At 43.1% G+C, this 20,516-nt stretch overlaps 1 long non-coding RNA gene across 3 annotated transcripts in view; it reads left to right on the top strand.

The window, feature by feature from the left end:
* The first annotated feature begins 14,025 nt into the window (after positions 1 to 14,025).
* LOC127492853 (uncharacterized) overlaps positions 14,026 to 20,516 on the top strand; it is a 33,065-nt gene continuing 26,574 nt past the window's right edge. For 2 of the 3 annotated variants that reach the window (XR_007922668.2, XR_007922667.2), the window contains exons 1-2: positions 14,026 to 14,258; positions 15,657 to 15,761. This is a non-coding gene — a long non-coding RNA (uncharacterized lncRNA). Of the gene's footprint in view, positions 14,259 to 15,656; positions 15,762 to 18,569; positions 20,434 to 20,516 lie in introns of those variants that run through there. The other variant, XR_007922669.2, reaches the window with a different exon arrangement.

Below are 20,516 nucleotides of genomic sequence, written 5' to 3'. Positions count from 1 at the left end.
TGTTTGAGTGCAAGAGTTTTCTTGCAACTCATGTAGTTATTTTATGATCTTTGTTTTCCACGAACTTATTGAAAATCCCTTGTAGTACATTAAAAAATTCAAGGGGCAAGAATGATTAATGTTGTCCAAGTTGACCAATTAGTCAAATATAGATTACTATGTGAAAAAACTTATATGGAATGTCAAGTGGCCCAAAAAAAATCCCACAAATTCTTGGTGTAAGTTACCTAATATCCCAAAAAAAAAGAGAGCTCAAATTAAGCCCAGGCAAAACCTTTCAATAACTGATATTGGCCGGCGCCGTATCTCACTAGGCTAATCCTCCACCTAGCGGCACCGGCACACCGGGTTCTAGTCCCGGTCGGGGTGCCAGATTCTGTCCTGGTTGCTCCTCTTCCAGTCCAGCTCTCTGCTGTGGCCCAGGAAGGCAGTGGAGGATGGCCCAAGTCCTTGGGCCCTGCACCCCATGGGAGACCTGGCTCCTGGCTTCGGATCAGCGTGGTGCACCGGCCGCAGCGCGCCAGCCGTGGCGGCCATTGGAGGGTGAACCAATGGCAAAGGAAGACCTTTCTCTCTGTCTCTCTATCCACTCTGCCTGTCAAAAAAAAAAAAAAAAAAAAAAGAACTAACTGATATTACCAGTGTTTTACAAAGCTTGGTCTTGGTTATTATCACCTGGAAGCCTCAATAAACTATAGAAAGAAACAAAGGATAAGAATATTTTCTGAATATTTCACTGAAATACACAAAGTAAAAACACTAGCTCATCGAATTTCTCATTGTCTGATCTCACCCACATGACCAATGCCCTGCTCAAGAACAAAGCATTCACAGCAGTCTGTACTCCACGCCTCCTTCTGCTCGGTACCCGAAGGATAACTGCTCTCCTCATTTCTAGCATCAGAGGTAAGCGTCGCCTGTGTGTTAGTCATCTCTTCATGACTATCATGAAATTCCCGATGTAGGCTATTTTAGAAGGAATAGAGGTTTATTTTGGCTCACAGTTCTGAGTTTCAAAGTCCAAGATCGAATGGGCTCCATGAGTTCTGCATCTGGTGACGCTGTTTTTGCTGGCAGAGTCCTCGGGTAGCACAGAGAATCACCCGGCAAGAGACAGAGCACACTGAGGTCTGTCTTTTTCTTTCCTTACAAAGCTGCAGGATTCAGACCTGGGGGCTCTAGCCTAATGGCCTCATCCAATCCAATCATTTTCATTTCTAACTGCCATGATTGGCTTAAGTATCGTACTCCCATGAATGTGACTTTGGGGACTTAATTGCTGAGGTCAAGGGGACACATTTTTAAACCCCAACAGCCTGTTTTTATGTTTTACATATAGAAGACCAGCAGCACATTTCACAGGCCTCTGGCCTGCTCTCAGAATGGCTTTTCTGAGGGTCATCTGTGCTCCTGTGTGCAGGTACAGGTCATTCACTCTCCGTTCTGCCCACCTGCAGTGCTCCAAATGCATTCCCAAGTGCGGTCCAGCAGTAAACTGTCTTCACAGACATGGTGAGATGGAAGTTCCCCTTCTCACTCTGTTTCTAGCACAAAAGCAACAGCATCAAGAACTCCTGATGCCTTAACACAAATAAAGGCAACTCAGCTTTTCTGGTCATCACTCTACTATTGTTCCACATCAGGCACTACTAGTCAACAAAAACAAGACCCCAAACATGGCAGTTTTACTTAATCACATCTTTTGTTAATATATATTATATTAATTATAATATATAATATTAATTATATTATATATTAATTATATTATTATATTATATAATGTATTATATCATATATAATATTATATTAATTATATTATAGGTATTATTATATATTATATAATATATGTTATTATATATTATATATTAATTATAATATATAATGTATATGGAAGCTATTTATATTATTATATATGGAAGCTATGGTTCTTGGCAAACATTTTCTTGAAAATAAGTGAGCCTATAGCTTCAAGGAAAATAACTGGCAGAAATTTATACCAATGGTAAAGTTAAACTTTGAAACAAAAAGTGGAAATTGAGAAAGCTTAACAATTTCCCTGTATTAAAGACTTTATGTGATTTTTAAAAATATCATATAAAGAAATATATAAACCTTTGGAACATTTGAGTAACTCAATGGACTGATATTGCCCAAATACCCAATGCAAACACGTGTGTGGGTAGAAGATCCATTCAAACCACAAGACAGATCAAAGGATATATATGTTAAGATTTATTTGAAAGGCAGAATTAAGGTGAGGGAGAGGGAGATGGGGAGGGGAGGGAGCGGGAAAGGGTGGGGAAGAGGGAGAGGGAGAGGGAGAGGGAGAGGGAGAGGGAGAGGGAGAGGGAGAGGGAGAGGGAGAGGGAGAGGGATCTTGCATCTAAGGATTCACTCCCCAAATGGCTGCAATGCCTGGGGCTGGGCCTGGCAGAATCCAGGAGCCAGGAATTGCAACCAGGTCTCCCACATGAGAGCAGGGGTCCAAGAACTTGAGCCATTTTCTGCTGCTTTGCCAGGTGCACCAGCAGGTAGCTGGAGATCAGAAGTGGAGTAGCCAGGACACAGATCAGTGCCTACATGGGATGCCAGCAGTGCAGGCAGCAGTTTAACCTGCTGTGTCACAATGCTGGCCCCAGACCAAAGGATATTAATGTAGCAATATGAAAAGTTCATTGATATGGCTTCAAAATCTACATTACAACTAAGTTTTCAGAAACTACTAATTGTCAAGTCTGGGTGGATTATAAAATAAGGCAATTCCACATTTATCTTTAAAAATAACCAAATCATCTGTGTGAGGATGGGTCTTTCTTTATATAAAAACAGCAACAGATTAAATAGAAAGGCAGAGATAATGAAACCAGCTACTTTTCCATAAACCAGATATTAAAGATTGCAAAAATATAGAACTCGTGTGTGTGTGTGTGTGTCTGCTTCTCAAATAAATAAAAATTTAAAAAAATATTCTTAAAAAACAGAGGGTGGGGCATTTAACCTAGTAGTTTAGATGCTGGTTAAAATGCCCATGTCTTACACTTGAGTATCTGAGTTTGATTCCTTCCTTTGCCTTCTGATTTCAGCTTCCTGCAGACCCTGGGAGGCAGGGTAATGGCCCAAACAGCCAGGGCCCTGCCATCCACATGGGAGACCTGGCTTGAGTTCCCAGCTCCTAGCTTTTACCTAGGCCCAGCCCCAGCTATGGTGGGCATTTGGAGAATAAACCAGTAAATAAGCTCTCTCTCTCTCCTTCTGTTTATCTGCCTCTAAAAGAAATAATTTTTAAAAATTAAAACAATGCCTCCCTACTCTCTCAGATTTTTTTGTTTGGAAAATAAAATGGCTTTTAATTAAAACATATTATTTATGTGAGCATGCAGTTTATAAATATTTTTAAATTTCTTGGTTTCAAGTTATAATACACTAAATATCAATAACTGTAATCCACATAATCAGAAGCTCCTTGGAGCCCTCAATTATTTTTTAAGGGCATAAAGCTTGGAATCCCAGCTGCACAGTGCTTCCTTGTGAGAAGGGATTTAATTTTAACAGTAGCTTCTGGGAATATCCTGGAGATAGTGTATATTTAGCCTAATTTCCTCATCTGGCCTTTCTGCCTGTGGTTTCTTCTTCTCTCCAATCCCTTTTGCACTGAGCCAATCAGATCATTCTCCAGTCCAGGACTTACAGCGGCTGTTACATCAGGTGCAGTTTCTTCTTCCTGGCAGGAATATTCCAGAAGGCTTTACCAAGAATGTGGGACTCTGCTGTGGCTTCAAGGATTTGCCCAGAGAGAGGTCAGAGGAGGACACAGCAAACTAGAGCAATGTAAGCAAAGGACTTTTTCTTGGATTATGGATATGGCTTCCTGGACTTCTCATCATCTGCTAACACCAAATATAAAACAGTCTTAATGTCTCTGAGACACAGAACCCTGTTTTGTGCTCCTCATATTGTCTATCACCGTCTTTTTTCTTACTTTTTTGTCTTTATTTTCTTTCTTTCTCACTGCCTTCCCTGTAACATGAGCTCCAAGATTTGAAAGATCTTGTCTATTTTGTTCACTGACAAAACCTTTATGACACACTCTACCCAACATCAGCAAAATTCATGTTCTTTCCAAGAGTCTGTAGGATGTGTCTCAAGACATACCAATCCTGGGCCATCAAACCAACCTCAGCAAACTTAAAAGGACTGAAATCATACAGAATATATTCTCTGGTTGCAGTGGACACAAGCTAGAAATCAACAGAGAAAGTCAAACAACATACCTCTAAATAATCCAAGGATCAAAGAGAAAGTCGCAAGCGAAACAAATTACAGGGAATTGAATGGAGATTAAATTATATAAAAGTCTGTGAGACACAGCTGATATTACAAAAATCAATGAGCTTGAAAGTAGAAAAACAGTAATTAATGAAACTAAAACTTGGTTCTTTGAAAAAATCAATAAAATTGGCAAACCTCTAGAAAGACTGACAAAGGGGGAAAAAAAGAAGCCATTAATGACAATTCAGAATGGAACAAGGTGAATCCCTACAGACATTAAAAGGATAACATGGAAACACTGAACAGTTCTACACACAGAATTCTGAGAATTTCGATGAAATGAACCATCTCCTTGAAAATCACAAAGTACCACAACTGATGCTCTATGAAATTGGTCATGTGCACAGACTAATAACTCTATTAGGAAAGTTGAACTTGAGGAAATTGAACTTACAATGTAAATGCCCCAGGATAGAAATCTCCAAGACCAGAATATTTCACTGGAGAATTATTCCAAATGTTTCCAGAGGAGTTAATATGAATTTTGCATAACCTCTTCCAAGAAACATGGGAGAACACTTCAAATTCATTTTATAACGCTAACATTATCCTGATACCAAAACTGGACAGCTCTCATACAAAGAAAGAAAACTACAGACTGTCATCACTTAGGAAAATATATGTAAAAGTCTCTAAGACACGTGTGGCAATATATAAAATAAATCATACAAATGGACTTTAAGAATTTGTAAAAATGGAATTAAAAGGTAAATTCATTTTAGTGCAAAAAAATGTTTAAGTCCATGCAAAGTTTTTTCATAATACACATTCTCCATGCCTTTCTTGAATTCCCTTACTTACTGTGGCCAAATGGTGCTTACTGCAGGGATATAAGGTCAATTCAATTTTGAAAATCAGTCAATGTAATCTACCATATTAATAGAATAAAGGGAAAAATCACATGATCATAGTTGAGAAAAAGCATTTGACAAAATTCAGGATCCCATTCATGTATCAATTTTCACTAAACTACGAATAGAGGGGAATTACTTCAACCTGACAAAGTTATTATATTTAGTGGCAAAAAACTGAACACTTTCTTTAAAGATCAAGAATATGACAAAGACAACTGTCATCACTTTCATTCAGCCACAGAACTAGAAGCCCTGCCAGTACAATGTGAGAAAAAAAAGAAAAAGAAATAAAGACATAATGATAATAAAAGAATAAGATCATCTCTTTTTGCAGAAGACATACCTGTCCACATAGAAAATCCCAAGGAATCTATAAGAAAACTAGTAAAAACACTAGGTTTTAGTATTTTTACTAAGTCAATTCTATTTCTACATTCTAGCATTGAATATATGAAGATCAAAACTTAAAATATAATACCTCTTAGACTCATGAAAAAATAGCAGATATAAATATAATACAACATAGCATATTATGCTGTAAATTAGAAAATGCTGATGAAATAAATTTAAAATCTAAATAAATAGAGTATTGTGTTCATAGATGGGAAGAATTAATATATAAGCTCTTACTTGTAGGCAAAATTATTCTTTCTGAAATTTATGTGAAAAGGCAAATGAACTACAATAGCTAAAAAAAAGTGTAAAAGAATAAAATGGGAGGAATGAGTCTACTGATTTTAACACTTATTGAGTAGCTTTGGTAATCAAAATTGTGTGATATTGGTGGATGGATAGATAGATTTGTAGATCAATGGGAAACGATAGAAAACATAGAGAAAGAATCAGACAAATATGTCCACTGACTTCTGATGAAGAACCAAAAGCAATTCAATAGATGAAAGGTGGCCTTTGCAACATATGGTGCTGGAGCAATTAAAGTCTAAGGAAAAATAAAGATTCTCAACCTAAGCTTCACATCTTATATGAAAATGAACCCTAAATGGACCACAGACTTAAATGTAAAATGAAAACTATGCTATATTCTAACTATGGTAGGAAACAAACAGAATAAAATCTTTGCGATTGAAGTCTAGGCAAAGAGTTCTTAGACGTGCCACTAAAAGCACAATCCATAAGAGGGAAAACTGATAAGATAAATTTCACTAAAATGAGAACGTTTGTTCTGCAGAAGACTGCAAAGAGGTTGGAAAAACAAGCTACAGACCAGGAGAAATATTTGCAAACCAAATATATGACAGAGGAGTAGTAGCTAGGATGTATGAAGAACCGAAAACTCAACAATGAGGAACACAAACTACTCAACCAGAAAATGAGCAAAAGAGGACATGAAGATGTGTTTATCATTGTCATAGCAGTGATTTGCAGAAGGCTTGAATTTAAAGACTATAAAATGCATACAGATAGGAAATTGACTGCATGCTGGAGGAGAAACAGCAAAAAGAAGCAGACTTGCTCACAACACTATTTAAGGCTAAATAATTGATAACGCATAGAGGCCGGGCTAATAAATTCTGATACAAATTACATATGGCCTGAAGATCACAGGCCAGTCTCTGTGGGTGGAGCTGGCATCTTCCCCATATTGTATTCCCACCTTCCATCTCAGGAGCGGTCTGAACAGCGAATGTAGAGACTCCAGGTGGTGGTAAAACTCTTTTTCTCTGGGGGACTCTTGGGAGGATTTAAACTCTCCCAGACTGAGCTGAAGAGCAAGAGATCTCTCAAGAAGTGCAGAGATAGGTCTGGTCTAGCTTAGTCTTGGATGTAAATTATCCTATATGGCACTTCCAGATATCACTCCTGCCTCCTCCTGTGGTCAGTGAGGTCTTATGGGAACTTGCCGCCTGGTCCCTACTATGCAGAATTACGAGGTGAACCAGCCTTTCTTCTTGGATGCAGTGCCTATGGGGAAAGAGGAGACCTCTGTCCCTCCTAATCCCCCAGCATACAGGTCACCGAGTCACAGAAACAGGGAGAGTATCTTTGTACATCTGGGCTGCAACCTCATAAAAGTCATTGGCAGCCGGCGCCACGGCTCACTAGGCTAATCCTCCGCCTTGCAGCACTGGCACACTGGGTTCTAGTCCCGGTCAGGGCGCCGGATTCTGTCCCGGTTGCCCCTCTTCCAGGCCAGCTCTCTGCTGTGGCCAGGGAGTGCAGTGGAGGATGGCCCAAGTGCTTGGGCCCTGCACCCCATGGGAGACCAGGAGAAGCACCTGGCTCCTGCCTTCAGATCAGCGCGGAGCACTGGCTGCAGCGCGCTGGCCGCGGCGGCCATTAGAAAGTGAACCAACGGCAAAAGGAAGACCTTTCTCTCTGTCTCTCTCTCTCTCTCACTGTCCACTCTGCCTGTAAAAAAAAAAAAAAAAAAAAAAAAAAAAAAGTCATTGGCAGCAGAGGCAGCTGTGGGATGGCTTTGCAGAAGACCAAATGGAAGATGCCAGAAGACCTTGCCATCCTGCCCAGCCTCAGGACAGCACCCTAAAGAACACAGAAAGGTTGGTGGGCACTGCGAAGGCAGAGGCCAGTCTGCTACAGTCAGGCTGGCCTGGGAGAGTGGAGCTCCCCTCGCTTGGGAACCTGGAGGAAGGGAACATTTGGTCGTGGTTGGTTGTTAAGGCAAGGACGTTTGGGTTTCACTAAGTTCAGAGAAAAGACCATTCTCCCCTCTTCACTAACACAATGTCTTTTCATTAGAAGCCTGAAATAGCAGGGTATTTCTCTGCTCTTCCATTCCTTTGCATCGCTACTCATAATTAGCTGCCCACGGCTCCTCCCCGATTCCCTCCGCCATTACTCATTGGGCTGGGCTCTTTGTGTTCCACATCGCATTTCCTCAACCTCCACTGGCTTCACCGAGCTTAGGGCCATTCTGCTATTTTCATTCCACGTTGCTGGTCTCTGGGAAGCACGGTAACTTTTCCCATATGACTATTTTCAAATGCTCCCAAGTTAATCTGATGTCCACAGAGTATTAATCTATCATATATGGCTGTTAGTGTACATGGATAAAACTAAAGCAATCCAAAATGTGGACAGAAACCAACTGCTATCTTTATGTTCATCAGCATCCAACTGAAATTTAGCATTTCCTTCTATTATGAATGTGAGTAGCAAATCAGTGAAATAAGTAGAACATAGAAACTACAGGTTTTTTTTATTGCATTCTAATTGTTTCAGGCATCTCAAATTCAGTTATGCTTATCCCTGGTTAAAATTATAGTAGTTCCGGATCAAATATTTATAATAAGCACACATCACAAATTAAAAAATTAAATATTTTGATAACATTTTCTGTTACTTGTTTCCTTTTGCCCTGTAGGTTTTATGAAAAAATGCATTCTGAGAAGGGATCATGGACTTAAACTGCCCAAAGGAAATACAGCACAAAAATGAAAAAAAAATTCTTGAAATAGACAAATGTCTGTATATGAGAATTTTTTAAAAGGTGAGAAGCCACCTATATGCTCAGTAACAGAAATTTGGTGAACAAGATTATGATTTATGCTTGCGGTGAATATCATACAGCCCTAAACACCATGTAGAAGAAACTACTTAATGGCATACATAAAAACATGTCTATCATATATGAGGTAAACGTTCTTATAAAATGAATATTTTTGTTTCCCAAACCTGATACACCTACAGTGCACATCTATAGAAAATAATGTCAAGACATACACACATGCTCATGGTATGGACAGATGGTAGGAACTATGGGTAATCTCTTTGCTTATCTTGTTTATCAAAATTTCCTGTGTGGGCAGGTGCTGTGGCATAGTGGGTAAAGCCACTTTCTGCAGTGCTGGCATCCCATATGGGTACCGGTTCGTATCCTGGCTGCTCCACTTCTGATCCAGCTCTCTGCTATGGCCTGGGAAAGCAGTAGAAGATGGCCTAAGTCCTTGGGCCCCTGCACCCATGTAGGAGACGTGGAAGAAGCTCCTGGCTCCTGGCTTTAGATAAGTTGCAGCCATCTGGGGAATGAACCAGCAGAGAGCAGACCTCTCTCTGTGTCTCTACCTCTGTCTGTAACTCTTTCAAAACATAAAATAAATCTTAAAAAAAAAAAAAAAAAACTGTACCCATCCCACCAATCAATAACTTTGTCTTCTGGAAAAACTCTTTGTTTTGTTGTGCTGATTTGTAATTTTGGAATTTTGAATGCTTGTAACAAACCAATGAAAAAATAAATTCAGATCCCTGCATACAAATCTTCCTGTTAAAATAAGCCACTTTCAAAACACATTACTGGGGGCCTGCACTGTGGCACAGTAGATTAATCCTTCGCCTGTGGTGCCAGCATCCCATATGGGCACCAGTTCTAGTCCTGGCTGCTCCACTTCCAATCCAGCTCTCTGCTGTGGCCTGAGAAAGCAGTAGAAGATGGCCCAAGGACTACACCCGAGTGGGAGACCCAAAAGAAGCTCCTGGCTCCTGGTTTCGGATTGGTGCAGCTCCGGCTGTTGTAGCCATTTGGGGAGTGAACCAACGGAAGGAAGACCTTTCTCTCTGTCTCTCCCTCTCACTGTCTATAACTCTACCTCTCAAAATAAATAAAATCTTAAAAAAAAGAAGGAACATATTTCTGATTTACATTTCCCATGACAAAAACTTCTCTTTCCTTCATAATTGTGTCATACTTCACAATTATTTTTGTCGCTCCCCCTCTTCGTGGAGGAGCAACACAGGACCCTGCGCTGTTCTTTCTGTCTGCTCGGCCCTCCCCGGGTTTGCTGCTGGTTCTTCCCGGGTTGGCTACTATCCCTTCCACCTCCGTGGAAGGGCAGTTCCCCCTGGCCACATTCCCCACTTCCGCAGGGGAGCGGCACACCGCCGGCCGGCTCTTCTCGGGGGCTGCACAAGTTCCCTTAGATGTTCCCCATAGATGTTCCTGGTGCATGCCGTCTCTCTCTTCCTTTATAGTCCTCCTCCGCCAATCCCAACTCGGCTGCCCACACGCCGAGTACGCTGCTCTCCTCCAATCAGGAGCAAGTCCTACAGTTTATTAGTTGAACTGGAGGCAGCTGTGCGGAAGCTGTTTACTTCTCTCCCAGCGCCATATTGTGGGAGAGCAGATGCATAGAATAAGTCCTAATTCGAGTAACTTAGTCTAGTCCGGATTGCTCCCCACAGATCCCCCTTTCTTTTTATTTTTTAGTGTTGATACGCGCCTGTCTTCGGTGTCCCGCGGCACACACTCTGCTCTACTTGCTAGAGTTGCCACAGGCTCTTACAAGTCCTATCAATCAGGAAAACCGAATCCGGGTCCTCTCTTCGCCATGTTGTGAGGAGGTTTTTAGGCGCTGATGCGTGCCTGTGTTCGGTGCCCTGCAGCGCATGCTCTGCTCTGCCTGCAGGGGACTTACAAGACCTATCAGGCAAACCGAATCCAAGCCTTCTCATTGCCTTATTGTGGGGGAGACTTATTAGTGTTGGTTCGTGCCTATCTTCGGTGACCTGCAGCTCATACTCTGGTCGAGCTGCTTGCTGGCGCTTACCGCCTTAAATCAGGCAGACCGAATCCAAGCTTAATATTGTTGTATTGTGGGGAAGCCTTACTGATGTTAATTCGTGCCTGTCTTCGGTGACCTGCGGTGCATAAGCTGCTAGCTGCCCGCAGGTGCTCATCGCCTCACTTGATTAGGCAGACCGAATCCAAGCTCTCACATTGCAGTGTTGTAGGGAGGCCTTTTTATTTCTCTATTTCTCTATCTCCGGGCATTCCTATTTCTCCCACCCTACTTCTATCTTCCAGCATTCCTATTTTTCTCACTTTACTTCTAAACTCCTGTCTCTCTTATCCCTGCGGCTTTCCGGCACCTCGCCCCGCCGGCGGGTTCCCGGCTCTGCGCCGCTTCAGCCCGCGCGCCTCTCTCATCTGCGCAGCTTCCCGGCTTTGCGCGGCTCGGCTTCGCGCGCTCCGTGGTCTCCACGCTTAACCCTTTCGCGTCTGAACCACGGCCTACGCCAGCCCCGTTCCCTATCTATTCACGCCCCGTGCTCTCTCTGCACGCGGCGGCTTCCGCGAGTAACACAGCGTAGCTTACGTGTCCGCCACTAGCATTCAATCCAAGTTCCCCGGGCTAGCCTGGCGAATTCAACCCAGCGTACGTCTCCGCCCCACGGTTTGGCTTCCCGTCCTTTGCTCCCCGGGCTAATCAGACGGATCCCAACCAGGCTCACGTTTCAGCTTCTAGTTTCAACTTTTCGCCCCCTATTCCCGGGCTAACTTGAGAACCCCAAAGTGGCTTCCGTTTCCGCCTCGGCCTGCCCCCCGCGGCTTCAATTTCCCTAACATTTTTCTCTACCCGGTATGTTTCCCCAAGCTTTCCTCCAACGATATTCCTCCCTCATTTCACCTGGCCTCTCCCCACAGTCTGCATCCGAGTCTGTTTGTTCTAACTTTCACTTTCGCTTTCGACCTTAGAGATTTCTCCCAGCTTCCCCCCGTAGTCCGTATCCGAATCTATGCCTGGGCTTTCAATAGCTTCTTCCGGCACCCTTTTTCGTCCGGCTTTTCCCTAGGCTGTTTGCTAGTCTCTCTCTCCGGTATTTTCCCAGTTCTTCCCGTTTCTTCCCTCCTAAGTTTGCTATCCGTCCTAAGTTTCCTATCCGAGTCACGGCACCATTATGTCGCTCCCCCTCTTCGTGGAGGAGCAACACAGGACCCTGCGCTGTTCTTTCTGTCTGCTCGGCCCTCCCCGGGTTTGCTGCTGGTTCTTCCCGGGTTGGCTACTATCCCTTCCACCTCCGTGGAAGGGCAGTTCCCCCTGGCCACATTCCCCACTTCCGCAGGGGAGCGGCACACCGCCGGCCGGCTCTTCTCGGGGGCTGCACAAGTTCCCTTAGATGTTCCCCATAGATGTTCCTGGTGCATGCCGTCTCTCTCTTCCTTTATAGTCCTCCTCCGCCAATCCCAACTCGGCTGCCCACACGCCGAGTACGCTGCTCTCCTCCAATCAGGAGCAAGTCCTACAGTTTATTAGTTGAACTGGAGGCAGCTGTGCGGAAGCTGTTTACTTCTCTCCCAGCGCCATATTGTGGGAGAGCAGATGCATAGAATAAGTCCTAATTCGAGTAACTTAGTCTAGTCCGGATTGCTCCCCACAATTTTGAATAACTTTGAATCATAATATTGGTAGAAAAGAATGTCCATGGTTATTTTATTTTTATATCTGGCTATTAGGAATTCCTAAGTGTTCTCAGGATAGATCAATCATACCTCCTACATAGTAATACCATTTAATTAGCTGAAAAAAAAACGCTAGATTTTAAGAATGCCCTAAAGTGAAGGTTTTATGACTTTAAATTACAACTCTTAAAAGTAGACATTCATCTAATATGCAAGGTGGGACTATAAAGTAATTGGCTTGATACTATTATTTGTGCTCATAAAGGCACCGGATTTCCCTGAGAAATGATTGTTTGCCAGTGTTGTGGTGCAGCAGGTTAAGCCTCCCCCTACAATGCTGGCAGCCCATATTGGAATGCTGGTCTGAGTCCAGATTCGAGTCCTGGCTGTTCCACAGCTTCCTGCTAATGCGCCTGGGAAGGCAGAGAAGGAGGGCCCAGGTGCTGGTCCCTGCTACCCAAGTGGGAGACCTGGATGGAATTCCAGGTTCTTGGATTGAGCCTGATCCAGCACCAGCCACTGTGTTCATTTGGTGAGTGAATCAGCAGATGGACGGTCTCTCTGTCCCTCCCTCTCTCTGAGGCTCTTTCAGATTAATAAGTGAATCTTTTTTAAAAGGAATTAATTGGAAAAATAAAAGAGAAATGATTGTCACCCCATCTGATTAGTCACCATGAGAGACTCCAGGTCAGCTCCAGTAACATTTACCTTCACTAAAAACAATGTTAGCCTCTCTCTTTTTAGACCTGTCTTCAGGCTGTTTCATTTTAAACAAATATGTTTACAAGTAGCTAACCTTTGTCCTTTAAAGTTAGCTGTGATTGCCATAAATTACTATAAGCTACCTATACCAGAAGAGCCTGGGGTGCACCAGAGAGAGAATCAATGGAACAGTATGAGTGGAGGAGGCAGTGTGACCCTCTAATATTTTAGGGGTGACATTTAAAATAGTCAACCATAGTTCTGGAGAGCCAGGGCAGTCAAAACAGGTAGCACCAGAGCGGGAACTGGCAGGACCTTGGCCTTGAGTAGCTGGATGGGAAGGTGTTCCAGGGGGTCCCTCAGGGGGAAACTATAGCAGTGGGGAGGAGGGGGCATCACGTGGGGTTTTCTGAGCTGTGGGGGGTTGGGATAGTTGGGTGTCTGCTGAATTTTGATCCTCCCAAGAAGAAAATCAAATCAGGCACTGCAGTGCCTGTGACTCGGCCAGAGCCATAGATGGCAAGAGCAGTGGCATTGGAAATGATGGGGGTTGGGAAGGAATCAGAATACCCTCTCCGGGGCACTGCTTCTCTGCCCGTTTCTTCTTTCAACGCCTTAGGAACAGGTCCTGTGCCTTTTTCACTCTCTCATTCCAGTGCTGACACCAGGCTTACCATATTGTCGTTGCTTAATAAATTGTGGAACGAATGGCATGTTTGTTAGCAAAAAATAACCTCAGAGTAAACGCACACCATCAAGGCTTTTAAAAATGATTTTTGCCTTTTACATAAGTAAACTCTTTTTCATTTAATAGGAGATAATTCTAAAAATTTCTTTCAACAGAGGAATTTGCCAATATTCCTGACTCAAAAGACTTTGGAGAACTGCCTATTTCTCTCTGGAAAACCACCCTTTTCAATGTTCTTTTCATTGTTACATAACTTCCAAAAGTTCTAGTATTTAACTCCTTGAAGTTCTAATATTTCTAGCCAGAAGGAACCTTCCTTTTAGTAGGTCAAATGTGAGGCTTTCCCAAGGCTGGGGCCGCTAACCCATGGCTGCTGGCCAACGCTTATCATTTGGATTATCTAGTGCTGTGCTAAGTACTACTGTGATCATTTACTTCTCCCAACAATCCCTTTCCAAGTTGAGGAAATGGGCACAGAGAAAGTAATCCACTGCCTCACATTTGCACAGCTGGCTGGTAAGAGGTGAAGGTAGGTTTTGAATCCAGGCACTTTGATCCCAGAGCAGGGCATGTTTGACCAAGTCAGTGCAATAAGGAGGTTATTGATCTTGAGTCATCAAGAGAATAGGAATTGAAGGGCTTTCTATACGAAGAAAGTACACCAGGTTTCAGAAGAGAGATTCATCGGGCATTCCTATGCATTCCTTTTCCTGACACATGAGATGTTCCACGCCCTGTTCTAGGTCCCGAGATGGAAAGGCAGGGCCCCACCATTTCTTTCTGGTTGGTAAACATACCATCTAGAACTTTCTCAAGTCTTCTGGGGTTCCTTTTTCTACTACTCCACATAGAGAAAGAAACCCTGAACTTTACCTTGTGTTCAGTTTCAATTCTGGATCCTGAGCAATCATTATCCTTGATAAGCTGCGAAAGATACACCCACAGGTGTGTCAAAGAATTTGTGGAAATGGAACTGAAAGGTAAGTGTATTAGGGGACAAAGTATTTTTTAAGTCTAAGCATGATTTTTTCATGATGGCTAATTTTCATGAACTTTTTTGAAGACCCCCCCCCCCTTCATACTCATGGGTTCAATTTCTTTACACACAATAATTTGTCTTTTAATTCTATCTCTGAACTTTTTGAAGAGCCATCCCATCTGCAGAGAGATGGAGAAGTAGTGTTTTCTTCTTCCTTGCTTTTCCTGGGGGAGAATTGGCTCTCCTCTGACTTCCAGGCTTATAGGGGAAATCGTACGAGAAGGAGGCCGTGGCAGGTAGGAGAGAATCGTGGAGACTACACAGACACAGGCATGGTGTGATCATCCTATTAACACAGGCAGCACAGCCCTGTCCCTGCAGGAGTACCTCGTGTAACGCTGGTGCACCCAAGGTCCATTGTTTCATATACCAACGTCATGTTTTTAGGACGCATTTTGGGTTACATTGAAGCCTTATGGATAAGGGTAATTAGAAACAACATTAATTGAACTTTGCACTTTCTTAGAAAACTAACCTGTACTGTAAAGGGAGGTTAATAAATAACCAAAGAGAAGGCACTGAAGCACGAACTCCTTCTTGGTAAATGGTCTAAAAGCCCCACAAAAGCAAAGAGACAAAAACATGAACGTTTTTCACCAGAACATTATATAATGTCAATTCTATAAATTATACAAAGTCAATTAATCTAAAAGCAGTCTGCTATAAGTGGACTGAGGACCCCACTCGTACTCTTTCTGGAAGATTTCCTTTTTCTAAAATATTTCCAGATCTATTTATTTCTTTTTATTTATTTTAAAGGTAAAGAGTCAGAGACACTAGACTAGATAGACTGCAGGTTCACTTCCCAAATACCCACAACAGCCGGGACTGAGCCAGGCCAAAGCCAGGAGCAGAGAACTCAATCCAGGTCTCCCTTGTGTGTGGCAGGAACCCAAGGACTTAAGGCACAACCTGCTGTGCGTGCACTAACAGGAAGTTGAAATCAGATGCAGAATTGAACCTTGAACCCAGGCACTCCAATAGGCAATGCAGGTATGTGAACTACTGTACCAAACCACTAAGATTTGAAGGTAAGAATTTTCTAACAACCGTTACAAAATAGAGTCCTTTCCCCTTTTATCTGAAAACTCGAATTCCCAATATTGAAAGTCATCTTAATGTTCTCAATTACTTCCTTTCAAATTGATTTTCTTATTGCCCGTGTGGCCTTAAATCTTCTGTTTTTGGAACACAGTACAGTACAGATCTTAAATAGAAACAGACACATGAATACATAGATAAATCAGAAAGCTGAAGTTTCATTTCTTCCACCTAAAGATCTGCTCGAAAACTATTTTTTCTGCGAGAAATATCTCAGACTGTTTTCAGTCATTTTCAATTCAGCATGAATGAGTACTTAATTGTCTCTTAAGGATAGATTTTTCTGGAAGAAAAAAAGTGAGGTTTCCCACCCTTTTTTGGGAAGCCTATGTGTCCAGAATTTTCCTTTCTTCCCCCTCTCTGTTCTTTACCTTTAAAATCAAACCCTAAAATCTTTCTGTCCCAAATATAAAATGTTGAGGTATATCCATCTTCTATCTTACAAGAGAGACGCATAGTTAAGCCTCAAATTGAAAGGAAACTTCTTCCTCATACTCCATGATTACACCCAAGGGACAATAACCAAGCTAACCACACTACAGTCACATAACCCATGAGAATAACATGTCCAAAGGTTTTGGTCAAAGAAATGACAGAAAACCAGGCCCTTTGGCTCATGGGGGTTTCCGATCCTCTTAGCATTTTAAGCATCCACCTCTTTTGTGTTTAAGTCATCTGCTCAACCCAATGTGATGCTCAAAACTTGCGATTTTGCACTCAAGAAGGACCTGGACGCAGGAAATGGACATTTTGGCACACAGATGCGCACTGGGGAAACACTGGTATGGTATCTGGAAAAACAGCTTCAAGTCATAAAAAACACAGTTCACTGACCCCTGCAGAGGGCTGCTCTGGGAAGCAGGTCTTGTTGTCCAACACCCTCACTCCACGTCTTGAGCCCTTCTGCTCCATGTGGTTTTTCCTTCAGGGATCATTACCAGGCTTCATAATGATGAGTGTGTGTATGAAAAAGGAAAGCTCAAGGCTATCATTTTAGACGCACTTAGAGAAAAACATACAAGGACAATTCAGTAGCCAGACGCGCGGTCGCCTGGCGCCCACTGCGGTCAAGGGTGCACCTGTGACAAGACCAGCAGATGGATGAGTGTGCTTGGTGCCCAAGGGGTTGGGTCCCAGCTGGTGTCCCCATCAGAGAGCAGGTGAGACCCTCAGAGACACGGGTGGTAGCTGTTAAAGCAAACGCGTACTAGACCATCCACGTGATAAAGGGGTGAGGAGGGAAGAGTATTTCTTTTGTTTTGGCCACCACTTACTTATCAAGATATTCATTAATAAAGGCCCAGACGGGGACTAGATTGAAGCCAAGTGGAACACAAAACAGGCCCGGGGCAAAACTGAATTGAACACCCTGGGGGACACAGCCTGCAGGGCCAGCCGTGCCAGCAGGCAGGGAGGCAGGTAGCTGCCAGGTGAGAAGGCCTCCTCTTCTCTGGATGGCTGAGTCTTCTTACCAGGGGAGGCAGTGTGGCTTCTAGGCTGGGGGAACTAGAGCCAGTGACTTATCGTCTCTGTGCCTCAGTTTCCTCATCTGAGAAGTGGACGCACTTCCTTTTGAAGGCAGGTGCTTGGCACATTGCAACGGTTCGGTGAATTTCAGGCTCGTCATATTCACATCAGCCACATTAACACATGACCTCCCTTTAATGACACAACGTGGAAAACGTTTCCCAACCTCCCAGTTGTCCTTGAGATTTAACAGGAAAAAAAGGCAACTTGCTCACTTTCCCTTCCTGGGTGAGATAGGTTGGGACATTTTCTACATTGTTGAAGTCTGCCTTCATTTCTCTGTGCCTCTATGCATACAAACCAACCCCTTGAAAAAAAACAGCATAAAAACCAAGGTCTGGGGTTTGGGGGAGAAGCTGGGAGTCTGAGCTCTGTGAAGAAGTAGAACCTGGGAACAAGGACTCAGGCAGAAACAGCTGAGGGGTGCCCTCTGGATTTTAACTGGAAAAGATGACCTTGGGCTGCTAATGACCAAGCATGCTGACCCTTCACCCAACCCTGTGATAGGCAGCTGAGGGAGGTGACAGGCTCAGAGCAGAGAGAAATGAAACTAACAATCACGGCTGGAAGGCACAAACTCAGGAACCACATTGTGTCACATGCACGTGACCTCAATCGGCAGTGTCTTGCATGTATGTGATCATCACACAATCATAACAGCATTCCTCTATCAAGGAGCAGCGACACCCATGCTTAACTAATGCAATCAAATCTCCCAGCTAGCCCTCCGCATTCCACTGTCACTTGACTGGGCTCCACACGAAGCTTCCATTATTTTTCTAAAATACGAAGGTAGGTCACCCCCTGATTAGAACATACCAAACTTAGAATAAGGTCAAATCCACACCCTGGCTGGCTCTGTGTGGTCCTTGCCTCACTTTTTACTGCATCCTGCATCTCAACACTGCATGAGAACCGTGCCACGCAGGCTTTTCAGTTCCCCAGCGGAGCTGTCTCAGAGCATTTGCAGCTCCCCCATCCTCACAACTGCTTACAGCGTTCACGTCTCGGCTGTAGGTCACTGCCTCTTTAAGTTATCTCGCCAGAAAGACACTGTCCTCTCCCGCCCCCCACCAACTTCTCTGACTCATTTAAATCTTCGCTAAAGCCCTTGTCCCTCGCTGAAATCTTATGTATTTATCTACAAGCTCATCATTTCTTTCTCTCTACTAGAAAATAGCTTCCAGAAATCAGGGACCTTGTTTAACTGGTATGCAAAGCTGTGCCATTTTGCAAGGCCCAAAGCCGTCTCCCACTAGGTATCTACTGAATGTGCAAATGAAAAATCAGCAAACAGAACTCAGAGGCAAAAAGATGACAAGAAAAATGTCTTCGTGAGCAAACGTTTCTAAAGGATCGGATGGCTCAAAGGACACCATGAAAAAAGTTTTTCCTGGAGTTAGAAATTTAAAACATTTCAAGCGGTGATCTTCAAGTACATATTTAATGGATCGATGGCTTCAGTCTAGCTTCCTTGGCCTATAATTCAGGTTCTGGACTTCTAACAGCAATGCAAGGCCTTGCAGATCACCTGCACAGAGCACTTAGGAGAGAAACTGGAGCCCCACATCAGAGCTGCAGACTCTAAGAACCCGGAGAAGCACCGTGAGGCCACTCCGCCGTTCTGCCCTAATTATCCCATCACTGGGACAGTCTCTCGGGCTGTAACATTCGTGAAAGTAGAAAAGCCTTTCACAACAATGACAGACCCAATAAAAGGCCTCTTCCACAGGAATAAATATATATTTAGCACCATATTAAACCAATATGTGATTTGAGATAGAAAAGAATGACTAATCTTGTATGTAAAAATGTTTGGCACCAACATGCTATCTGGCAATTTTACATGTCTGTATTTCCTAATTGGGTCCACAATTCCTTTGCATCGTGTGAGGCTAATTCTTCTTTCAAGCTGAAAATCAACCTTGCTTTACAAACAGTTGGATGCTTTCATTGCATTCATGTTCAGATAACCGGCTGTTTCAAACATAACTTTAAAATAGCCAGTAATGAAATATGTTATATGTAGTAGATTTTCAAGTACGGATGCCATAACAGAATGCAAGTTCTTTATAAGCTTTGTGGCATCTGTCATCACAGATGCTTCAGGCATTGGAGTTCACTTCATCTACTCTTTTCCAAGGCTCCAGACAACTTCACTAAGAATTTCCCGGGAACCCATTCAACAAGCAGATTCCTGAGCCCTGTTGGTGGAGATTCTGTTCCTACAGATCCAAGTGGAGGTCCAGAAGTCTGTATTTGTTTAAAAGGCTTCTCACGTGTTACTGAGGCCTTTCTGGGTTAGAAAATAGTGGTTTCAGTCCAGCTTCCAGCTCATTCCCCCACCCCTTTATCCACATTCCTAACAAATTATTGCTCAGATGTGCTCTGAGGCCTTCTAGAGACTCCAAAGCTTGTTGATCTTCGTTTTTGGCAAAGTCTGATTGTTGAAGGCTTTACTAACGTGCCATGCTCTGCCAGCAACTTCCTCAAATAGCTCTGGCTCTGCCCTCTGGCATAACGAGGATCATTATATATGAAAGTCCTTCATATATTTTAATATGGCCTGCAGGTTCCTAAGACTCTTCTGCAACTAAACAGCAGGTTTCCACAAACAATGGCTCACAGATGTTTAGTGTCTGAGGTTTCAGGGTACCCTGACCACACCCATGCACTCCTCAGAGCTTTCCCCACTACTACTGCTGGAATGAGAGCTCCTTGTGAGCCCCTGGGCCCTGCAGAACATGGAGCAATATATGCCCAAGACTGTATCAGTGGAATATCCCTTGTCCTGGCTGCTCTCAAATGCACCTGCCACCTGACCCTGCAGTGTGAAGACATTGTCATCAGTGCATGGTGAAATAAGACAAATAAACAGGAACAACCTAGCTGAGTTTCTTTAATCTAAAAGATTTAGTTCCTCTATTATTTCCTGCCCAGTTCCTTTTTAAAACAGCATTTTTTTAACAAGTGAAACTATAAAATAATACTTTTCCTGGTGTATTTGTTTGCTTGTTAAAATAAAAAAGGAGCAATCTCCCCGTATTGGTCTGTTTTTTGTCACTATAATGAAATGCCGAGGATGGGGAACTCAGAAAGAAAAGAGCTTTGTTCAGCTCA

The sequence above is a fragment of the Oryctolagus cuniculus genome, chromosome 14 (genome assembly GCF_964237555.1).
Source record: "Oryctolagus cuniculus chromosome 14, mOryCun1.1, whole genome shotgun sequence".
In the NCBI taxonomy this organism is placed as follows: Eukaryota; Metazoa; Chordata; class Mammalia; order Lagomorpha; family Leporidae; genus Oryctolagus; species Oryctolagus cuniculus.
Note: the sequence above shows the minus strand (reverse complement) of the source record. Positions and strands in the feature narration are given on the sequence as shown.